This window comes from Manacus candei, unplaced genomic scaffold, assembly GCF_025592945.1.
Source record: "Manacus candei isolate 608988 ecotype Guabito, Panama unplaced genomic scaffold, ASM2559294v1 h1tg000028l, whole genome shotgun sequence".
NCBI lineage: Eukaryota > Metazoa > Chordata > Aves > Passeriformes > Pipridae > Manacus > Manacus candei.
In genome coordinates this window covers 10,291,998-10,316,731 of record NW_026138076.1, presented here as the reverse complement: position 1 = coordinate 10,316,731, position 24,734 = coordinate 10,291,998, and the positions used below count along the sequence as shown (strand labels likewise).

The 24,734-nt window shown below is 41.0% G+C and overlaps 1 protein-coding gene across 1 annotated transcript in view; it reads left to right on the top strand.

The window, feature by feature from the left end:
* The first annotated feature begins 590 nt into the window (after nucleotides 1-590).
* Nucleotides 591-24,734, top strand: part of LNX1 (ligand of numb-protein X 1) — a 111,713-nt gene continuing 87,569 nt past the window's right edge. The window contains exon 1 of the mRNA XM_051790380.1: nucleotides 591-719. The gene's annotated coding sequence lies outside the window, so the exon portion shown is untranslated. The remainder of the gene's footprint in view (nucleotides 720-24,734) is intronic.

Below are 24,734 nucleotides of genomic sequence, written 5' to 3'. Positions count from 1 at the left end.
TCTTGAGAGAGGCTCTTTTAGTTTTTATTTCAAATAATCCTGGAGAGTTCAGCACAAAAGTCTCCTGTTCTGATGTAAATTGCCTGGAAAACAAAGCACATAAGTTCAGCCACTTCTCTCCCGTACGCATGTGTAAACCTGCAGTTGCACAGGTAGTCCACAGACAGGAACAGACTACTGTGACAGCAGGTTATGACAGCACAGGTTCTGGTCATGGAACTTTTCATTTTTGATTCCTATGTGGCATCAACCATGCTTTGGAGAAACAGTTTAATGGCTTACTTATTTAGGGATTTCAGCAAAGAACTCAAAAGGGTAGTATTAATTTGGATAATTTACTGCCTTTTTCTGCAGAACGAATGGACTCATTTTATTTTATCTTAAGCTCTTTTTAAAATCTGATCAAATAGTTTGGGAATGTGGAGTTCCACATATGAAATGTTGCTTATGAGCAATTAGAAATACATAATACTGTCTCTGTTCTTATTTTGGGTGAACTCTCTATTAAGCAAAGAACAGGCTTGTAGGTCTCTGAATGTCTTGGTGCCAGCACATAATAATTTGTAGTGTTCTCAAATTCACCATGATCATGGAAACATAGTCCAAGTCTTGCTTATGAAATGCTTTCACCAGCATTGTTATGTGAAGAAGTACTCTACTGGAGATACAGCTCCAAGCTCCTTACCTTAACTTGGCTTCTTTTCCTTCTCCAAGCCAGGGTAAGTTCTACTGCTAAGAGCATATTTTATAGCTGTGCCTACACCAGTGCTAGTTCCTGCACAAGAGCTCTACATAGTCCATATAGCCAGATAACCCTATATTTAGAAATGGGCAGTAACAAAAGTCAGTGAAAGAGATAAAAAATTTATGCAGAGTGCCTGAAGGCATCTTCAGGGACCTCTTCAGGTTCGGAAATCCTGAGGTGCAATTTGAATGTAATCTGTTATGTTTAAAATATGTAGAAGAATAATGCTCTGTGGCTCTGATCAGGTTATGTTTTGATCAAGATGTGCTTTGGATTTTTTGCAGAGCTTGGAAGTGTATTTCCTTGTGTTGGTTTTAAGCCTGCTGTTTTATAACCTGATTCATTGTCGCCTATTTCTTCTGTGTGAAGGAAAAGGGAATAATCATCCCCTGTTTATTTTCCCTGTGTCTTTCATGATTTAATAGATCTTCATTGCGTCTCTTGTGCTGTCTTGATCTCTTGCAGTTCTACTATTGCCTTCAGGGAAAAAAACCATCTGAATATATCCACAGATGAATGCAGTGAGAGAACATTTTCTTCTTTAAATCATTTCTGGTGTTTCATAGAGCGTCTCCAGAGCACCAGGTTGACATTTTCCCAGTGATCCCGATATCTCTTTTCTGCGTGGTAATGGCTATTTTAGAGCTTATTACAGGTACAGTTAGAGTAATTTTTCCAAGGTACACTACTTTTAATGTACCAATCCAGCTGTAACATGACAAAGCTACATAATTAAAACTCTTACGCCAATACTAGTTCTGCAAAAAAGTCATGTATAATTCCAGATAAAGCACGGCTTTGTTTTCTTATTTTTAATTGTCTATATGTCATAACTGATTATCCATTTTGTCTCAGCTATTAGAAGCTGCAATTTACCTCCTTAGGCAAACATACAATACACTGTTCACAGAAACTCGAATATGTTGCATCTTCTTTCATTTTGCTGTAGTGTTACTAGCACTGTGTGAACATTTAGAGGACTTCCATGCCTATTCCTTTTTCCTTTTTTTCTGATTTTTTTTCCCTGTCATTTTTTTTTGTGAATTTTCTGTCAACATTTTAATAAATGCATTTGAGAACTTCATGATCTTCAATAAGTAGCTATTGGATTGCAGGTTTTTGTAACTTTGTGAGAAAAAATAGGATTTAAAGTGTGTTAATTATGCAAGCTATGCAATCAAGTTACGTTGGCTCTTTATTTAGGACTGGCTCAAGCACAATACATTGAAAATTGTATAATTTATGGTGCTAATTGAATTATTTAATGCAGCTGTTAACTATAAAGGAAGCATAGAGTTTAAATTCTCTCCTAACAAAGAAGTGTGCACCTGAGAGAAATGCTGTCTTCCGAATAGGAATATTTGAATGTTTTTAAAAAACAATCTCTTAGGACATGGTTCTGTTACTGAACCATGATTCCCCTCAAAGGTAAATGCGTGGTTTTGGTGGTGGTGGGGAAAAGAGCAGTTAGTAGCCATCAGCAAAATTAAATTCCTTTCTCTCCAAATTTCCTCCACCTGGCTCGTTCATCTACCATTTCTTTCAATGGTTTGAGCCCTAAACATAGAGATGACTATAGACAAGGACTGCTTATATGTAGTTCTGCACAGACAAAAGGGATCACTAATCTGAGGAGCAGACTGAAATAGCTCTGTCACTGAAGCTGTGCATTGCACACTTCACTGCTGGCAGTGTACCATTTACCCTGCATGTGCAAGAACTCAAAAGGCTTTGTTTCAAAAGTTATTGAAATGACCTTCCGAGAAGCCAATTAATTCTATTTAAATACTTGCTAATGGCCAGAGAATAAACACAGTGCAAACTAAAGCTAAATCTTCAAATGCTGTTTTGCAAATAATTAGACTCAGGGCCTGCAAGCAATGACCTGCTATTACAGTTTGCCTGAAAGCCCTGACATTTTTCCTCTGACAACAGTGGTATTGAATGCAGAGCTGTTCTGAAAGAGCTGCAGTTGCATTCATTGACAGTATGCCCGAGGGTAAGAGACTTGCATTTATACAAGGTGTAGAAAATACTTAACTTGAAAAATCAGTTCCTTGTGCTGCTTCCGATTAGAAAAGCCTTCGCCAGCTCTGACTATAGATCCTGCTAAAGCTTCATGGAAACAGTTTCTTTTTACTCCTGTTTTTGCAGGTTGGATGTTAGCTCTTTGTGTGTTTTAGAAATTTTAGGCAGAGATTTCTGAAAGTGGGAAGGAAGGAGCTGCTCTCTCCTGGGCCGCTTGGTTGAGATGAGAGGAGATGAGCCACACAGGTGACAGCAATGTGCTCTTCTTTTAGGTGTTCAAACAACCCAATGGTGTTTTGTCTGTGAATGTTTAAGACCTGGAAGAAATAGGTAAAGCATTTTATATCTGCCTTTGAAGAGAGGTGTGTGCCTGTGCTTTCTGGTTCAGTAACATTCAGTATGTAGCACTTGTCTTTCTAAAAGATGTAGGACCTGCTTCCTGGCTGCCCAGTTTGCTTTGTGTCTATGACCAGCAAAGACAAACTGCCTGAAGTGTGAAACTATCCCGAAATGGAGGCACATTGCTCTTTAAAGCCAACACTGAGAGATGACACAGTTAGTATTAATCTATGTGTGCAGGCACACAGAGATACACAGCAACAAATATCAGTTAAAAACAGAGAAAAGAGGCTTAGATGCAGTTGTGGTTGAGGAAAAAGTAGTTAGAGAATCCAACAGTTGTCTTGGAGATCCTGTATGCTACCAGCTTTCTCTCTTTGTGAGGGAGTCATGTACTTCCCATGCAACAAGTTTCTTATTTGTAGCAAAAGACTTGCTTCCTTTTCTCTTCTTTGTCTTACTATGTGTTTGCACTTTTTGCTTGCATATTATCTTTGCTTAGGGTCAATACAGACACACTACAGATTTAATTATATGAATAATCTAATTTCCTAGACTGTGAAGAGCTCTCATGAAAATATGATGCTATCCTAACAGAAGATTTAAAGATCTGTACATTCTCAAATTGCACGTAATTTTTAGTTCTTTTTTTGTTTTACATTTATGTCACTAATTGATTTGTAAAGTTACAACAAATGTAACCCAAAGATGGGCAAGAGCACTGTTCTTATCCTTAGTACTTAAAAGAAAAAACTATTTCAGCAAAGTCAAACCCTCTGAAATGGATCATGTGGCAAATTTGCTCAGACATTACTGCCAGACTTTGAACCATTGCAGTAGGATCCTCATTTCTAAGACCTTTTCATTCTGGGGACCTTGTTCCAGTATGGATAGGCAAAGTTGGATGCAGGATGCTCTTTTTGATTCCTAGAACTTGATGATCTGGAAGGAAATCTGCTTTCAAAATCAAAAAATTATACAGATGAAAACTTTTTGCCTCTGAGTGTCTTAGCTGGTTCACAAGACTGCTCAGGAATAAAAATTCGCTTGCCTTCATATGGCTTAGCTCATAGTAAAGGCAAGAGTTGTCATTTAAGCTTAAAGTTAGCCATGGATCCAAACTACTCTGAATAGTGTTTGCAAGGTTGGAATCACCATTATTCTGTAGCTTCATGCATAGTTTGTGCTTCAGGAGAGTAATGCATAATCACTGTGTCCTCATCTGCTTGGTGTCAGGTAAATAATCATGAGGGTTGTTATGGGGGGGTTGGGGTTTTTTTTTTTTTGCCTTAGAGATCTGAGGGAAAAAAATAGGGAGAGAGTAGCACCACCCAAAAAGCAATGTACTATCCTGTGCTTGATCATTTCCTAACAACTATTATGTAGGTCCTGTAGGAATTAGGGTTTCTCTCCTCCAAAAAGTGGTGGGATCGAAAGCCCAAATGAGGTGCCCCTGCACAAATGCACACAGCACCGACAATAAACAGGAGGAGCTGGAAGCCCTCGTGTAGCAGGAAAACTGACACAGTTACTATCATGGAGACATGGGGGGATGATTCCCCCAACTCAAGTGCTGCAATGGATGGCTATAAGCACTTCAGAAGAGACAGGCAAGGAAGGAGAGATAGTAGGGTAGCCCTCTATGCTTGGGAGTGTTTTGATTGTCCAGAGCTTAATGATAGTGATGTTGAGAGTTTACGGGTGAGAACTGGAGGAAGACAACAAGACAGGTATCCTGGTGGGAGTCTGTTATAGACCACCCAGCCAGGGTGCAGAGACAGATTAAATACTCTATAAGCAGCTGGGAGAAGTCTCACAATCGCTGGTCCTTTGGGGGGACTTCATCTTACCGGATGTCTGCTGGAAATGCAACACAGCAGAGAGGAAACGGTCTAGGAGGTTCCTGGAGTGTGTGGCAGACAACTGCCTGGCATAGCTACTGAGGGAACCAAGTAGGACCTGGTGTTTGTGAACAGAGAAGGACTGGTGGGAGATGTGGTGGTTGGAAGCCTCTTGGGCACAGCAGTCTCCAAATGATAGAGTTTTTGATTCCCAGAGAAGTGAAGAGGGACTCAGCAGAATTGTCACGTTAGACTTCTAGAGGGCAGACTGTGGTCTGTTTAGGAGCCTGGTTGAGAGATGAGGGGATCGAGTGCGCCCTCAGTCAGTTCACAGATGACACGAAGTGGTGAGAGTGTTGATCCACTAGACGGTAGAAAAGCTCTGCAGAGGGACCTACACAGGCTGGATTGATGAGCTGAGGCCAGTTGTATGAGGTTCAGCAAGGTGAAGTACCAGGTCACTTGGGTCACAACAACCCCATGCAGCGCTACAGGCTTCTGGAAGAACGGCTGGAAAGCTGCCTGGCAGAAAAAGACCTGTGGGTGCTGGTTGACAGCCAGTTGAACATGAACCAGCAGTGTGCCCAGGTGGCCAAGAAGGACGATGACATCCTGGCCTCTATCAGAAATACTGTGGCCAGAAGGACCAGGGCAGTGATCATCCCCCTGTACATGGCACTGGTGAGACTACACCTCAAGTACTGTGCTCAATTTTGGGCCCCTCACTACAAGAAAGACATGGAGGTGCTGGAGCATGTCCAGAGATGGGCAACAAAGCTGGTGAGAGGTCTGGAGCACAAGTCTTATGAGGAATGGCTGAGGAAACTGGGGTTGTTGGATATTAGAGAAAATGTCTTCACTGAAAGGGTTGTCAAGCACTGGAACAGGCCACCCAGGGAAGTGGTGGAGTCACCATCCCTGGAGGTATTTAAAAGATGTGTAGATGTGGTGTTTAGGGATATGGTTTAGCAGTGGGCTTGGCAGTGTTGGCTTCATGGTTGGACTTGATCTTGGAGGTCTTTTCCAACATAAGCAATTCAATATTTCTAAGATTTCTAGTGAGGGTAGTATAGATCCAGTTGTAGAGGTTGGGAAAAGATTCACAAAGAAATGTTTGTTTTTGTTAAAACCCAAAAGGTTATATTTCTGTTCAAGTCATTCGTCTAGGAAAATTTAAGTATCGTTAAAACTGTTAAGTGCTTTCTTTGGTGTTTCAGTTGGTTAACATAGTCCCAGAGAAAGTTTAACAGCTGCCAGCGTTTTTGAAAATGCTCTGTAAAATAAAAAGAAAATATTTGAAAATATTAAGATACCCTTTTCAATGAAAATAAATATCAGTTTTAAATAAAAATATTATTAGCTTTATAATTTAATTAAACTTCACTAATGCAACTAATTAAAATTTTGATTATACAAATTAATATTTTGCACTGATTGCTTAATGACTGAAAGACAAACATCCCATTGCAAGGAGACAATAACTCAGTCATTCAAGTGTGTTGAAATAGTTCTGCAGGTACATACAGGCCTAACAGTACTGTATTGTGCTGATGCAGAGTTCACAGGTGCCTTATTTTTGTAAATTGTCTCATTATTCGACTCTTTTCTTGGGCATCTCCCTAAGTATGTTCTGCCACATGGGAGTAGTTTGCTGGTGCTGCTCCACTCCCTCTGAACAGAGCTGCTCCTCTGTAGGGCAAGCGATTGGGTGGCTATGAACGAGAGGGAACAGGACACAAAGGACATGCAGGCTATGTGTGCAGTGAAATAAATAAATGTAAAGCATGCTTCAGAAGAGGGAAGAGTGTATGCTAAGGAAGAGAAGAAATGGCTGTGTCCCACGAGGAGGAGAAGGCAGGGAGGGATGATCATGTCCCGTGGAGAGCCCCAGACGTCCAAGGTAGCCATCTCTCATAGCACTGTGGCCAGTTTACCCCTCTGCAGTTGTAGAGTCATTTCAGGAATGGTCCTGGTAGGCTCTAGAGGAAGTTAGACAGCTGTGCTCTGCCCTTGAGATGAACATCATGATGTGATGGAAGGACCACAAGGATGAGGCAGTAACCAGGAAACATGGCAAATTCCTCAGGGCTCCTGTTGTTGACAAGTCTAGCTGGGGCATGAGGGAATATATGATTATTCCAGGAAGCTTTATGATTTTAGCAGTTGGCTTGCAAAGAACCTGGACTTTTTTTATTGTTCTGCACAATAATTGCATATTTCTTGAGATGCCATGAATACATTAGATTCACTTTGCTATGATGCTTTAGATTTTATTTGATCTCTTTCTTTTTGTACACCATTATGATGTCTTGCTTCATTGCAAATATTCCTCTGTCCCTTAACAATTAGGAGATTTCTAGTGAAACTCATGTGTAATTTTATACAAGTGCCTGAGAGCCAGCCTGCTAAGTCTGCTTTATTTCTTCTAAGAGAGGTTTGTTGCCCTGGTGGAACTAACTGCTTTTGTTTCCAACATGGTTGAGAAAGGAGGAAGATGCATGTCAATGTGTATATGTCCCATATGCACATTATTCTATGTAAAATATGGTTTTCTGTATACATGATAATAAACCATAGGTATAATGATGTGTATTTGGAGTATGGATATAACTTCTCTTCAAATTCATATGATTTGGTGAGAGGTAGTATGTGTTTACAGTAGATACATTCAAAAAATTGGCCCAGCCTGTACTTGGTGTTGTGGTCAGACTGCTGTTTTCTGGGCAGCCCTTGCAAATGTTCAAGACTTGCTCTTAATGCTATAATTTTAGGTCCCAAATAAACTTCAGCAGAGTGTTCCTGAACATCAGGAAGCTTTTTTTGTTTGTTTAAGCGAAAGAGTGACCAAACATTGGCACAGGTTGTCCAAAGATGTGGAGTCCCCATCCTTGGAGATATTCAAAAGTCATCTGGACATGATCTTGGACAACTGTCTCTAGGTGGCTCTGCTTGAACAGGCGAGTTCCAGAAGCCCCTGCCAACCTCAACTATTCTGTGATTCTACTTCACATTGGAGCTGGTTTGTGCCTGTTCATGTTTAGCAAGACTTAAAGAACTTCCCTGGCTTTTTAAGCACACCTATCATTCTCTTAAGAAGAAGTAACCAAAGGAACAAAATTTTTTCTAGGAAGAGATGAACTGCCAAGATACTTCAGTCTGGTACGTCTTCTGTGCTGCTACTACCTAGATTTGATTTGCTCAGGACTAATGGCAGGCCTTCCAACATGAGGATTATTCACATGAAAGTTACCGCTGCTTTCTGTCTAGCAGAGATGTGCCAGGCAATTCCTAGGACTTGGTACAAGTTTCTTTCCACTAACTTCTTAATTAACTTAGCAAAGCATGCCCTGTATTTGATCCAGCTCAGCCACCCGCTTGGATGGCACACAGTTGAGTTTTCTGAACTGGAACGGAATGCAAAGCACCCAGACAACATTGGCACTGCATAGCGAGGAGGGAAGAGCTCCAGTATGTCAGGAAACTAATCCATCTGTTGCTTTTCATCTTGGTCTGCAAACAATTTGCATGGTCCAATTGCCCATGACTATTTCTATGAACCTGTGATTGCCACGTTCTTATCCCAACTGTTTCAGTGCAATTTTACCCCTTTGAGTTCTGTATATAAATTTGAGTTACAGAGCAACTAGTAATGTTCCAGTGTAGAGGAATTTTCTAGATTTGCTAAGAATACTAGCTTTCTTCTCATCCCAGCACGAGGAGGAAGCAAGGGATCTCTGTGGTAGGAAAACTGGACTCTGAGCCCACCCAAGGCACTGGAAGCCAAGTCTCTTGTGGTAGCTCTAGCAGTGGTCTATGCCTCTCAGGTCCAGGTCCTCTGCTTCTAGGGCTGTCACTCTTGCTTCCTTCTCACCCCCCTGCTCTGCTGCATTCCCTCTTGCTTTTAAATGCCTCAGCATTGGAGCTCCTGCCCCTCAGTATGTACATGAGTTAGGGCAGATCCCTCTTTCCATGCAGGTACATTTCATCTTGAGAAGTAAGTCACGCTGATCAGTGCAGTCCCATTGCAGACTGAGTCAATCTTCTATCTGCTTTCTCCAGATAGAAGAAAAAGTTAATGATGAAAGACTGGCAATATTTGTCATACAGCAGTCTTGTGCAGCCTGTGATTTGCAGTCCATGGCTGATCCATAAGACAGGAAAATAAAAGGAGACATGATGGCTACAAAACACCCTACCTTTGGGTCATAGCAATGGGAACGTACCTTTTCTGACTGCAATGCCCAAGAGAAAGTGTGCAACTAATAAAAAGAGATACAAGGACAGTGATTTCTCTTCCCCCACAGTGGTAGATTGTCCTTTGGTTTCAAAATGACTGGGAAACATTGCTTTCAAGCCTGCTAGCAGGAATTGATCCTCTGGGAAATAGTCGATGTGAAGCATAAACGAGTTTTGAAAACATTCTGGCTAATAGCTGACTGTGACCAGCTGATATATGTAAGTGAGAATAGCTGTTTCATGTTTTCAAATACTATTTAATTAAAACAGACTGGCTACCTCTCTCAACTTTGTGGCCACGGCAAAGCCCAAGACAGGTAGCTGGCTGTTGCAGGGAAGCTATTCCTGGCTACTATTAGAGATGCTGTTTTCAGCAGTGCTTGAAGAAATACAGTTGCCTCTGTGTTGTATCTAGTCAGCTTATGTTTCAAATGAGAGCACAAATCTTCTGGCAGGCGTGTGGTTGCAGTTATGGAGCTGGGGACCACAGTGAGAGTGGGGGCTAGAAAGGGCTCTTTACCCTGGGTCAAAATTGGGGCTGCTCTGCAGCCGAAAAAAGGCAAGGGTAAATCCAAGTCAGAGAGTACTGAGAGAGATTCTATTTTCCAGGGTTTTTTTCCAACCAAACTCCAAAATATTTCTGTGTTGAGAAACAAAGGAAGACGTTTGTGTCTCCTTTAGTGAATGGTGGAGCAGTTAAGGAATTTGTCTAGTTATCCTATTGCTATTTTGCCCAAGGAGGGAGCACTCAGGAAGACCTCAGCCTTTCCTCTTGAAGTTGTTCCACTTTGGATAAACAATTAACATTTACTAGAAGAGGGACTGGTGTTCAGGAAGTCTAATCTCTCAAAAGAAGACCCGCCAGGCTACTGATTCATGCACACACGTGTGCTCTCTATCAATGAATAGTTAATGTTTTATTAAGAGTGGAATGGATCCAAGGGGATGATTCAAATCTCCTCCCTGGATCCAATACTTGGCTTTCAGCTAATATACTTTTTGTTCCATTAGAAATGTCATTGCTTTTACACAACTCCTTCTCCCCATCTAAATGCCCTTCTTTGTTTCAGCTGACTTTGTTTTGTTACTTGCCTAGACCCTGCCCTCTCCTTTGCTCCTTGACCTTAAGAGTAGGAGATCTGTACCTCTTTATTTTTGAGATTAGCTTGATTCTATGGAAGAGCCAAAAGTAGGTTTTCTTTTGATTCAAGCTGGGGAGGGCTAAAATGTTCCCATCTCCACACCGTCTCCTGAAGCATTTGGAACACATTGCCCTTGATGAGCCTGTGGATGCTTGGCGCTTCTCAGCAGCCTGTTCCAGACATTAACAGAAGTACAAGGGTGCATTCAATGCTCATCAGACCCATTTTCATCGCTGCCCACCTTCTGCCTCTCTCGGAGTGGTCTTAAAGCCAGGGATGGCAGTTTCCCAGGGGAAACACAAACTACAAGCACTAATCAGCACATGCAGGCAATAGGGTCATGCCACACTGCTTCATGAAAGGAGAAACCCTAAGGGAAATCCCAAGTTGAGGACCTACACATCACCTTTACTCTGAGAAATATAACCCCAGCCTAAAGCTGAACCTAACTTGGACCTTACCATGCAAACCATTAGGGATTTCCATCTGCTTTTCAGGACTATAAGGTGTAACTTGGGCTGTGATGCCTCAGCCTGGGGTTTTGTGCTGAGGTTGTAGATAACATTTCTCTGCCCGCACAGTGACATTAATATGCATGTTGTTGCACAACATATCCTGATCTCTGGGAGTGGAGGCAGACAGGGAAAGTGAAAGTGGGACTGAAACAGATGGAGGAGATGAGGTGGTTGTCTCTGCACTGGCTGTTGTCATGACTGGTTGGATCAGCCACAGCCCAGAGGAAAATTAATGGTCATCCAATGGTTGATAGGAAGATAAGTGGCATTTACAGGACTGATCTCTAATTGAACTTCACATGCAACCATGAACATTATTCATTAACTTTCTGCTTTCCTTTGTTCCTTCTGTCTTTTGGCCAACGTGTCCCTTCTAGCCAGCTTCCCTATCCCTGAAGATGTCTCTTGTCTGCTTCAAGGGGTGATATGAGAGCTGCATAAAATGATTGTAAAAACACCCATGGTAACTGGCTCCTTGTCTAACCAAGCCCCATCTGTTGCAAACCACAGTGATTGCACTGATATCCCAGAACCATTAAACTGTTCCATGTGGGACGCTTTTCCATGTACATAACCTTGTCCACAACAAAGTCTAGCAAAGGAGTTGTGATGTTAGGAAAAAACAATACAAATCAAAACAACAGTTAACATATTGGGAGAACATGTCAGCAGCCTGCCAGCTGTAAATTATAAATTCCATTTGCCCACCATGCGGCTGTGGAAGAGGAATGTGAGTGCTACTATCACCTACGCTCAGATCTCAGACCAGTCGCACCAACCGCTTTGCCTCAACTTGGTAAAAGTTGGTTTTGTGATATCTGTTGTTCTTCATGTGGAGCAAGCTGATTTTGTGAGTCAGAATGTGTATGGCTTTGCAAATTGACATCACCTCCAGACTTCTGGGTTTTTTTAGAGGACAATCATTGTGTTCTTAACATGTTTTCTCCGTTTTGTTGTTGTGTCCACCCTCAGCATGGCAGACTTGGCTCTACTTGGCTCTCTGAATAAACTCCCTCTTAGAGAAAAATCTGTAGCACACTCTGCCACAGTTTGCAATATGCATATGGCTTTATTTTATCCCAAGTAGCATTTGAGCTAACTTGGGCAATGCAAAATTAATTCAGGTTATTCTATCCAAGACAGTTTAGGCTAAGTTTTGCCATGATAGGGAAAGAAAGTAAATGATGTAATTACAGTGAGATTTAGTGCTAGGTTAAAGGGCAGGATCTCACAGGAAATGCAGTAAGAAGGAAAAGTCATCCCACTTTTGGAAACCACAGCCAATGTTCCCTCAGAAACTCGCCAGCTGCCATTTGCCTTCTGTTTTGCCAATGTTTTTATTAGTTCCTTTGTAAAGGTGCCAAAAACACCAAAGAACCTGGGAGCTTTTTCTGCAAGCACGGATTAAGTCTCTCCTAGGTGAAATGGTTGTTCAGAGACTATACTGCAACAAAAGCCAAGCAACACCACCTCAAAGTCTACTTTGGGATGGGGAAATTACAGCCTAGTAGCCTCCAGCTAAGGAAAGAGATATCTGAGCTACATCACCCTCGTTAGAGAGATGATGTTCACTTTAAGAAGCATGGACAGAGTGACCAAACTGAAACAAGCTCTGATGATTTTCTCATGTAAGCCCCTGCTGTACTGCCTTGCTGGCCTTCATTTGGTCTGTGCAAAACACAGCCCACCTGCAGGTTTTGTACATCTGGTCCCTACCGCTGCTTGGCTGACTTGGGAGTGTGTTGGGACCAGAGATGCACAGGCTGTCTCCCACCACTAGCCTCACAGCATGTCTCTGTGTTTGATGCAGCTGGGAGTTTAAATATTTGGTTGAAATGCAGGTCCTTTTGTGTGGTGGGGTTGGGCTGTTGAGCCTGCAGCTTCCAAGTAATTTAACTCACGAAGCATCTCTGCATCCGCCAGAACCCTGCTGTCTGTTTTGTGTCTTTACAGAAGTCTTGTCCTCTCTTTCCCGAACAACATCGTCTCCTTGTGGAGCCTAACAGATACAGGCAAACTGAAATTGTTATGCTACCAGCAGGGTATCAAATTTCCATTTTTCATTAGAGATTTAGAATATGTCTTTTTTAGAAACAAACGAACACCAAAAAAAACCCACCAAAACCCCCAAACCAACCAAATAAAAACAAAAAAAAACCCCACACCACCCAGTGGGGAAAATATTTTGGGAACCTGGTGTTTTTCATGCACAGGCCAAAGTCAAGCCTTCCCTTTCAATAACTGAAATGCAATAAGAAAGATACAGCTGTGACTCATTCAGACTCTCCTCTGAAGATCTGTTAACCAGGGGCTCAGAAAGGAGGCTGCTCTGCAGCAGTTCACAGGACTACAATAGATTTGTAATTTCCAGCTGCTTTTAGGATGCTTCCTAGTCTCTTATTAACTTATAGACTTTTAAAGTAGCAGATATTTTAGGATTTTTCTACAGAAAACTGAAAGAAACATTCTTCATTTTCTTTCCACTCTTAAGTGCCTTTTTCTGGTTTTCCAGATCTGAACAGCAATTTGCATTTTCTTTCTCATTGTAACTATCACGCTTTAACTCTCATTTTATCTTTGCTAATGGCTACATTTTTGTGAGCCTGTGGGACCTGTTCCATGAGCACTTTCCTTTTCCCTCTGAACATGTGGTAACTTGGTTTCAAAACATTGTCTTTAGCAAGTCAAGGTACTCTGAAGGGGAGTTTTCCCGTGTTTCGTGGTAGCAGTGAACAGGCAAATAAAAATACTGGGTTTGAAGCACATTGGACACCTCTTAGAGGAAAAGATTGTCAATTAACAGACTTTCTTCTCTGGTGAATGGCAACAACACAAACATTTCTGCGACTGCAATTTTCCTGTCAGATGAAGGAAGTTCTGATCACCACTGCAGTTCTTATTCTGCATGGGTGTACTTCTGCAGACAGCAAAGGTAGTTCAGAGGTCTGTCCATGCCCCACTGACTGCAGCATGGGTGGCTCAAAGGACACTGGCGGGCATTGCTGCCTGAGAACTTGTGCTCCAGCTCAGCAACACTGCAGAGCAGATGGGAGAGCAGAATGGCCAATCCTGCCCTTCTTTTCTCAATGAGGTTCATGAAAAACAACTTTTCACTCTTCTTCGAAAGCTTTTCCATCTGGACGTTTCAGGTTTTTATATTTTTTCATTTCAATATCTAATCTAGAACAATTTGAGGTGCCACGGATTTCACAGCCAGTAATATGTCAGCAATACTTGCCCATGTACCTTCTTTTTCATTAATGCAATCTGCTAAGCTGGAGATAGTTCCCCATCTCAACAGGCAGTGAGTAGCAGGGAGCAAAGCCTCTGGCCCTGGTTCAACAAAGACACGGCTGTAGTTCCACCAGCAGCAGAAGAGAAAGGATGACAGGATTACTGCTGACCCTCTCATACAGGAAGGTATCTTCTCCTTTTCTCTTGAAGTAACATAGGCCAGCAGTCCTGTTTGAGCAGCTCCAGGACCAAGTTCCGAGTATGAGACCTCTTTCTTCAGCTGCAGCAATGCTCTCTGCAATGTAGACTGGAGACCTAAAGAGATTTTTTTTCTTATTTAAAACAGGTTGTTACACACATCAAACTAGAACAGGCCTTCCCATAATCAGAGAGAAGGGCAAGAAAACTAAACCAGAAAGTTGGTTATAGAAATTGCTGTCCAGGTAAAGAGTGTCTGTTAAGCTTTCATTCTGGCTGCAGATGAGCCAAAAAGCAGCCTCTTACTACCTTGAGTTAACACTTTGGATCAGAAACCTGGGGCTTTTTTTTTTTTTGGAGACACTCAGAGGGACTATTTTAAATAGGATTTTGGCAATGCTAATGATAATATGCCAAAAATATTTTATCTCCACTCAACTTACATCTTGTTAGTATTGAACTAGCATTCTATGAAATGACTGAGAGTGATCAAAGGAAGATGAAACAGACAAAAAACCCACTGCGCAGTGTAAAGCAAATAGATTATCAAGCATGTCCTTTTAAAATAAAAACAAAAAGCCCTTTCCATTAAAAAAAGAGCAAGAATACTTTTTTGTGTGTTTTTAGGGTGAGATCCACAATAGTTTCTAAAATGATGTTTCAATTATCTATGATTTATTTTCTGCTGTTATGCACTTTCCTTTTCCGCAGTTGTTGTGCTGTGTCCTACAATTGCATTCTAATGATACTCTGGCATGCGTTTTGAGTCTGCAACAGCAGACACTGTGAGGCCATGTAGCATATTCTGATTGGTCTCTGAGATCCTTTCTCAATGAGTGATTTTGGCATTGGAAGGGTTATTTGTGAAATAAAGTTAAGGAGTGCGATTCTCATTCATAAGACTACTCTTGCCTTTTAAGGAAGACCTTTACAGCCAGTTTTCCATGTTTCCTGTCAAATTTTTTTCATAGAGAAGCTAAACCGGGGTGCTGCCCACCACCCTCTCCTCTGAACTCTCATAAATGAGCAGGAACAGGCATTGCAATTCCAACTGACCAGTAAATGAAGTGTGAAAAAAAGCCTTACCTTTCTATTTTAAAACAGAAAAAGGTTTTAAACTGCTGTACATGGAGCAGGTATTGAAACATTAAAATAGCATATATCCTGTAACAGATGATGAGAGATGAATATTTCAGTCTTTCACAATTTTTACTCCATTTTCCTCAAGTGTTTTATATAGCTCTGTTGAGACACCTTAATTCCTATAGGATATTCTCTCAGCAAAGATTTCCAAGAATATTTCCAATTTGCAATACAGGGAAAGAGAATACTTAAGCAAAAGCAACATCTTTAATATAAAGCCCTTCTCTCCACTTAAGAGTCTGATTGTACTCTCGTAAAGGAATGAACTTAGAATACAGCGAGACAATTTTGAAATTATATAGTTTTGGGCGTGAGTAATGATGCAGACTCTTGTCAGGTATCAGTTAGCATCAACTGAAAATACTTCTAGGTTCAAATTTCTTGGGGAAGCTCTAGTTCAGAAAGTAAGAAGGCAGAGCACAGCAAGGGGAATAGGAAGCAAGACGCACCCAAAGTACCTGGTTCTGAATATGTAACTCCAGACTGATACTTCCAAGCCCTGTTCATAAACCACTGGTAGGTTTGCGATAATACTAGTGGCACACAGAAACTCATTGCTGTGTATGTCTAATAAGATGAAGGAAAGGTGAAAATAAGTCATACAGTGGTGACCTGAATATAGAGGGGTACATTTTAGTGGTGGTTTCTTTCTCTGTTGCAGATTTCTTGAAGTTTTGTAATATTCAGCCTTAATTTTCTCCACAGGTACAGTTAACATGCTCGAAAATACATAAAGAAAACTTCTCCTTCCCACTGTAGGCATACAAAAGATTCTCAGATTTCTGCTGTTGTCTTTTTAACAGTGACGCTGTTAAAAAAAAAATAATAAAAAAAAAGGTAGCTGCTGCCCCAGGTGTGGCTAAATGAGCTTAAGAGGATGTAAACTTGTTTTTTTGGAGCCCTCACCAGCTCCTGGAGTAGGAAAAGGGATTCCTTTGGAATGGGTCGTGAAGTACTTTTCTGCTTCCTTGGAGAAAAAAACCCTGTAAACATTTGACAAGCAGATCTCTCACTTGATTATACAGAAGACACAGTTTTGGCCAAAAGCCAAGTCAAATCCTGTTGTGATCACTACGAATCTTTGGACAGGCTCTGTATTAAAGTAGAACAAACTGGAGATTATCTTTCAGAAAACAAACATAAATACCCTTTCAAAATCCAGCAATTCCATCATCTTGCCCTTATATATCTGTTTACTCTCAGTCTCCAAAACACCATTAGGAACTGAGCCTAGCTCTAAGGTGTGTGACTACTTAGTCATGGTATATGGAAAGGACTTAGAGGAGAGAGAGAGAGAGAGAGAGAATGAGATGTACCACGCATGTCTGTGCAAAAAGAAACTGTAACCTGAAGTCTGCTGTTATCAGTAAAAACCTGCAGTTCAAATTCCACTGTCCTTTTAGAGTTTTGTTGACTGTAGAGTGAAGCTGCACATCTACCTTTCCATCTTTAGTGAGGATGCTGCCATAGAACCTTGGAGGATGCATATTGTGAGGAGTGACAGAAGCCTACAGCTTGAAATGATCAAAACCACAAACTGAAACTGCAAAATATACTATTTCATTAAACATACTCCTAATTAAACATATAGCTAATTAAACAGCAACATATTTCCATGATTACCCTAAAAATATGTTGGCATCAGGAATCAAAAATCAGCATTATTCATCTCAATGAAGGTTCATCAGTTCTTTTAGTCTGAGTCATAATCAAGTTTTCTGCAACATTTTTTTTAAATATTAGGGATAAAAGTGTCTTATTTGCTCATTGTTTCTTTACTGTCCTCATCAGTATAAGTGTTTCTTTTTAATTGCTTACAGTTCTGGTTTTACATGAGATTATATTCTCCCTTTCCCTCCTTCCAGGTGTGTACTTGCTTGAGCTGCTGGTGTGTGAGAGCACAGCTTTTCTATCTACAATGCTGAAGCTCATGGAGATACTGCCTCTGCTGTAAAACCAATTCCACAGTATTTAGCACAAGTGTGCCGTTTCCTCCTCTCAGGCTATGATATTACTGTGGTCTTTCATATGCCAGAACTGGAAACATTTAGGAGTTTCAGTAGGATAAATTTTTATGAAGTTACATGTCCCTTGCAGGTGACACTGCTGTAGCACAGGGAACTTACTCTTTCTATTTCCCCTCACATCTTTTAATCCCTGTATGAAGGCCAGGCAAGGCTGTTCTCTGGAATAATCCTGAACATTAAAAAAGATGCCTGATTAATGCACGTGCACATGCAGCATTCCACAGAGATGTGCCTGGTTAACATTAATACTGCTGTCAGTAATGTATTTTCTGGAAGATTGGGTGCTCAGCCACTCTAAGAAGAAGAGCACTGACCATGCCTGGAAACATTCATGTGGTGTTCAGTCCCAGGACAGACTTGCAAATGGAGTATGCCTTGCATTCTGTCCTGATGATCTTTATATTGAAAGTATCATTAGTGAGTGAACTATTATTAGTAAGTGGACGTTTTGCTTCCTAGTGCACTAGTTTTGGCAACTGAAAAGACACATACACTTGCTCCTGTCATAGGTAGCACTCAGGAAGTGCAAGCAGGTATATCACTATATGGACTACATGAGGATGCTGTAAGAGAGAACATAGCCTCTGTGGGGAAACTCTTGAAATCTCAGGCAGGTGCCTGAATTTAGGCATCTAATACTAGCTGAGAGGTCCCACAATATCTGACATCCACATGGATCTGGCAGCAATGACACAAGAACTACAGAAGGTCCATGTTATTCTGGAGGCTGGGCGTCTTCAGTATTTGAGTGTTTTGAAAGGGCAATAGAAGCCCTGAGTTGCACCCCTAAGCCAGGAGGCAACAATAAAAACATAGTTCGGTTCCTAGCAAGTTATTTTCCGTAGATAATTAGTGTTTGTTAATGGGAACCCAATTAGCATGAATCAGGTATTATTTCAAGATTTTTGATTGCCTTTCTGCCTCCTGTTGTGGAAAGAAACATCTCTGTTATGAAGTTAGGGGAGCCATCAGCTATGAGACAATATTTGAGCTCAGTTAGCAGACCATGAAGACTACTTTAATGCCTCAGTAACAATGCAAATGCTGCAGACCAAAGCTTCCTGCAACACATTTTTAAAATAACAACAACAACAATAATGATAATAATAATAATGTGATTTGTCTTGCTGAGTTGCAGAGATACTGTGTTTCCAGCTAAAGGCTGTGTGGTTTGCCTTGTCCCTTCAGGAAAACCTGCTTGGTTTTTCCTGGGGAAGATGGATAGTCCTCATTCTACCTTGGTCAGGTCAAGAGCTGAGCAAACATGCAGAGTGGTAGGCAGCTCCTTGCCTATGGATCAACACCACTGCTTACACCCTCTCCCGCTTTCTGTTTTTCACTCCCTTCCCCCTCCCTGCCTCCATAAATACGACAAGCGGTGCAGCATTACACAAACTCTTCTTCCACAGTGAAAACATCTGCAGCTCGAATGCTCCTGCAGAAATGTCACTTGGGGAAATTGCTCTTCATTTTGCAAGAAACCTCTCTTTTGAGTGCTCAGAGGGGCCAGAGAGGGAGGGGACACCGAGTTTGACATTAGTTCTGTGTTGTTTTTCAGGGATTTTGCAGAAGAATGTTGTGTCTGATTTTGTGGATTGTCAAAATGAAGCCAGATGGCAGTGGATTAAGTGTAATGCTGCTTTGTTGTTCTTGGGTTCGCGACTGCGCTTCCCCTTGAGCGAGGGAGCCCTCCCTTCACAGCAGCCCTAGCCCTGTATGCCCCTGGCCAACAAGGGCCCCTTCCCACGGGCTCCTGAAAATGCTGCCCTGGAGGGGGGTAGAGTGGAAGCTTTCTTTTGGTGAGGACTGCTAATTGGAAACTACTTCCTTGACATTTTTCATGCCTAGATTATTCACCAAGAGCCTGTTTGCTGCGCTTTCCATCCGACGAAATACAGGTATTTTGCAATTGTAGTAAGGGGTTTTCTTGCTGAAGTGAAGTTGCTGGGTGAGCAGCTGAGCCAGTGAATCCTGGTTTCTTGCAGATTTGTGCCTGGTAGCTGGATTTCCTGATGTTTAGAAAGATGTGAGTTTAATTGAAGTGTTTCCCATGAGGCATTCAAATATTTCAAGCCTTTAGTTGATACCTCAGTGTCTAATAAGGGATGTATTTATGCCTCAGTCTTCTTCTTGATATGAATGCTTAGTGGGGTTTCTTTCCTCTACCACTCTGTCTTATTTTCTTTATGCTTATGGACACATACTATCTTGGAAATCATTATCCTTTGTCAAAGTTAGGAAACTGGAAAAAGCCACTGGACTCTGAAGACATAGAGGGAAGACAGGCAAGCAGACACAGACAAAAGTGTGATTGCCTCAACTTTGTTTCCCTAGGAAACTGGGTTAAGGATAAATTATTAATTAGGGAAAGGGTGAATTTAAAGCTGTGATGCTGAGCATTTTTTAGTTTCTTAATTAAAGATAGATAGGCAGAAAATTTCCTCTTGTAAGAATTGTTCTTCTCTATATCCTCTCCCCTCAACATGACACCTTTTTCCTTACAGGATAGCTTTTTACTCTTTGGGTCACAGAGCACTTTCCTGTCACTCACCCAGAGCCTTGCAAGGGCCACTCAAGCCCTGCTCCCCATGCTCAGCATCTACAGACCAGTTCAATTCTCCTCAGCTTATGAAAACACTATCAAAGGATGTTCTACAATTTTCCTTTCTGACTGCAGCATCATTTCGGCATCATTTCATAAGCTTAATACTTTCCCTTTAATTTACTCCTCCATGATCTTTCATTACAATTTCTGTTCAAACCAACAAATTTTATTTTGTAACAAATCTGCATGTTCTCATGTAGACCAGTAACAGTCTGTTCTGAGTTTGTCATAAGGTCCTTGGGCCTGGAAACATTCTGACAAGAACCTGCTGCTTCTTAACAAGGGAGAAACCACAAGCCAAGTCAGTGCTGCTGCCTTGCTGTGCTCTGCCCTGTTCTTTCCTAGGACAGCTTCTCAGCTGCTCAGGAATTTGTTTGAAAGTCAGCTGTGCTTCACAACTGTTCAGAGCTTTTTAGCCTTCTTCAGCAAGTTACCATCCCCTTCCTTTTTTGAAAGTCAGCATTATCAGAAGGCTGACTTATCAGACTTTCATGTCACACGCAAAGCCCTGTGCAGATTCATGCAATGTTGAATTGTTCTGGAATTTCTTGTGCAGATCTGATCTCCTGATCTCATCTGCTTAGCTTGCAAAGTCTTTGATGTGCAGACTGTCTGCATGGCTTTTACAGCACAGTCTACTCTGACAGATTTTAGCTAAAGAAATTGGGGTAGGAGAGGGGTGCAATTAGGATAATATTTGCTATTATATTACATGTTATTACAGTGTATAGATAGCTTTCATCCAGTCACTGTCTCCAAAACATAATAAGCAACGGCAATTTTATAATGACCAGCTATTACCCAGATGATCAGAAAGACTGGGTTTTCCTAATCTTCAGTTCAGTGATTTTAGAGATATTTTTTTCCTGATTCTTGAGGAGATACCCTGGTTCTGTAAAGTACTTTTTTTTTTTCTGAGAATTTGTGTCCTAATACTCAGCTTGTAACCTCTGCATTTCACCTTCTGCCTTGGTGGTCCAGTGGGGGTGGCCCCAGCACCAATTCTGAGTGTACTTTCATCTTCCTTGTACTACACTGCACAGTCCAGAAGGTATAAATTAGATATATTCAAGTATTCCTCTAATGTGCTTAGTCTATTTTAAGTAGAAAATTCACTAAATTTCTGTTAAACAGAGGTAAGTTTGGATGTCCTTTTGTTTATGTTTATTCTCAGAAGTATTTTTCATTTATAGTGTGAGCTTCTCCCCCTCAAATTCTTCTCCTGTTTTCTTTACTGTATCCTGTTGTAATATTCCCTTTGGAAGGTCTTTTAGAGAGTATTTCTTTACGGATTCTAAAAACTTCCTTCCTGGCATTTGCATTCTCTCTTCAGATGTCAAAATCAAAGATAATGGTCCATTGCTGATGTTTTGGGAAGGGAGGGGTAGGCAAGGGAGTCTGCAGCCTCAACACACTCAGCAAGTCAACTTTACATGCAGTATGAGGGACTTAGTGTGTATCAACAGTAGCTCACTGTTAGTCAGTACAAGAAGGAGACATTGAAATTCAAAGCAAGCATTTTGAAAATTGTGAGTATTTTCTGATCCATTTCCCCACATACAAAGAGAACAGATCTTCCAAGGAACTTTGTGAACATGGTGCAAATCTAAATATGAATGGCAATTTTGTCCTCAGGACATGAATATAGACTTGTTCTCTCGGCAGCAGGGATGTGTGTCAGGGATGCTCTCAACAATCGCTTCAGCCTGAAGCCATTGACAGATAATAGTAACGCCATTGACATACCCTTAGTAAGTACCTCACACAGTGTAAAATGTCAGCACCAGTTCCCTGGCAAGCAGCAAGAGGAAAAGTCAGTACCACGAAGCACAGCATTGTACCTGTGGAGATTTGGGTTCAGCTCCTGCCATCATGTCATATACAGAAATAGTTTGATGACTCTGCTGTCCCACATCTGAAATATTTCAAATGTGGCCTACAGAGGCCTAAAACCACAACAGCAAATGTTATGTCAGTGTTATCAACTGAGATTCAAATAGATGAGCTGTGGTCCAAGTGCTTTTTTAAAAGCTTCTGCTTTGAATGTCTGGGTCAGACCTTCATTTTTACCTTTTTAGAAGTTAAAGACATCCAATAGAGATTCTCCAGATATAATTATGCTGGAAAAAGCACAAAAAATATTCAAGACATCACCAAGGCAGTGAAAGCTGAGTTCATAGTTTTGTAATATCAAATAAGTCTTATCTTCTCTATTTTGCTGAAGAGCTTTATATGGGTTTGCTGCAGGCCAGAACACACTGAAAGGGGAAGTGCACTATGACACTGACCCAATAACAGGAGATTTATAAGTCAGCTAAATGGACTTTCTTAATTTCTTTTAAACAGTTTTGATGGAGTTGCCATTTCTAAGGTGTTTCATGGTAGAATGCATAAAAATAAATGTTTACTCAAGGACCTCCTATTTGAAATGATACTTAAGCAATCACATTGTAGACCACAGACAAATTCATCATCATCACCATGATTATTGTTAATAATAATAATAATTATTATTATTCCATTAGAAACTGTTCAAATATCATTCAACTTTTTGTTGAATTTTATGTGTATGTATGCATTATATATAATGTATTATACAATTATATATCCATTTGTTATGATTTTTGAAAGCATACAACATCTGAAGTTTTTAGTGTAGAAAACAAGTATCAGATCCATGAGCACCAATGCCAAGGAATCCTGTCTTGCTCTAGATTCATGAGTGCTGTGAGCCTCAGGGGGAGATTTTAAGGCTACTTTCCCATGCTACGAATAGGACCTCTGCATTTTAGTAAGATATTCTCAGAGAGATGTTCTGCTGGTGAAAATGCTATCAATCTTTCATCTCTACCTGAAAGCTTACCTGCTTTCATCAAAGTTGTTTAATTGCTGTTGAAGTTCTTGTCATCTGGTTGAAATTGTCAGTGGTTGAAATTCTTCCTTGAATCGAAAAGTCATTATGTGTTCTTGGAGACTGACACTTACATAAATACAGTTACATGAGCTGCTGCAAACTTAAAATGCATTTCCTGTATTGCAGAAGAAGGACAGAAGCCATGAAAGGGGCCAGGGCTTGCACTACATGGGGAAGGTCAGCAGCCCAGCTGCTCTTCAATCCCCTGTTTTCAGACTTTTGGCTTTGTAAGTAGAGGGATTTAGGACAGAGCAGCACTTACTCATTTGAGCTTTAGCTTGCACCTCTGAGCTAAATATCTTCAATCATCACCATCTCTCAGTTTGCAACAGGCATTGCTAGGGAAGTTCTCTGTGTGTATGTATAATGTTATACTCTTTATTTGCCTGTATAAATATAAATAGGTTTTTGCATCCTTACAACTTTTCTTTCTGATGTAATCTATCCTCTATGCATTGCACTCTCCCTTTGATAAAAAAATTAGCAATTTAGCAATTGGCACTTAAAGGAGTGCACTTAGGCTGATGCTTAACTCTCTTAAAACTTTCTTAACTCTCTTAAAACTTAGAGGTTATCTGCAAGATGTGCACTATACCCTGTTTGCTGAGCTTGCTGGATCAACACGCTGTGCCTCAGTCTCCAAGCAATAACGTGTTCCGACAGAACATGCTGGGCTGCTCAGGAAGCAGTGTAGTGAAAAAATCTCCCTGCCTTCAAGGTGGCCCCTTTCTGTGTGCTCTCTCCTACCAGCTGATACCTTCTGTGGTATGCTGTGTGGATATACTAGAACTTGCAGTGTGTGTGACCAAAAGAACACTTGAATGCCTAAAGGCACATCATTCCTCCAGTTGCAGCAATTAGTCTAGTAAAAGATACAACCTTGCCACACATGGAGAAGATCTCTCACCTCTCCTACTCTTAGTTACCTGACTCAATTTACATCTTTGCAAGTTCCTATAGTATGTGTGGAAGTAGCACACTTTAAAAAACATGCCCCGTATGTTTTTTAACATGCCCTGTATGTTTTTAATCTAGCCGTGCTAAATTGTACAGGCTTTGAACACTTCAAGGGACAATCCAGGGTTCAGTGCTGAGTTTTGTCCTCTTATGAGAAGGCAAGTATCAGCACAGTAACCAGGCACATCTGAGATGGCCATGGGCTCCTTCCTGTTCCCAAAAAGACTCTGCAGAACTACCTAGTTTGCTCTGCGTAGAAAAAAAAAGGCAGCTACAAGTGAGAAACTGTCAGACATGCATACATATACAGATATTAATGCATTTCTTTCTCCTGCATGGGACACATCTGGGTCTCCAGAGAGTTTCCATGACTGGCTCAGGCCAGCACTGAGCCTTTTGACTGCAAGGCGTTGCAAGTACTGCAGGAGACAGCAGTTCTCCTTGATAAATTGTGCCTGTGTGGCCTACGTGGAGTACTCACACTGATATTAAAATTGTATTTGCTGACTTATTTTGCAAAGCCATGGGCAAAACGAGGACACTTTGACACAGAAAGAACAATGTTGAAATTCACTTTTTAAATAGTGCTGCAGAGACTGTATCGCAGTCAGGCTGTGTCAGCATCCCATGGGTCAGCACAAAATATCCATGTTGGTTTTGGACTGACTACACACCAAGGAGCAAAACTCTGTACTGGCTTGTAATATATGCAGTACTAAAAAATGGAGAGATTGAATAGATGTGGAAAGGACAAAATATCTTGGCTCTTGGGCCACAAGATTATAAATATATATATAAATATTATAAATA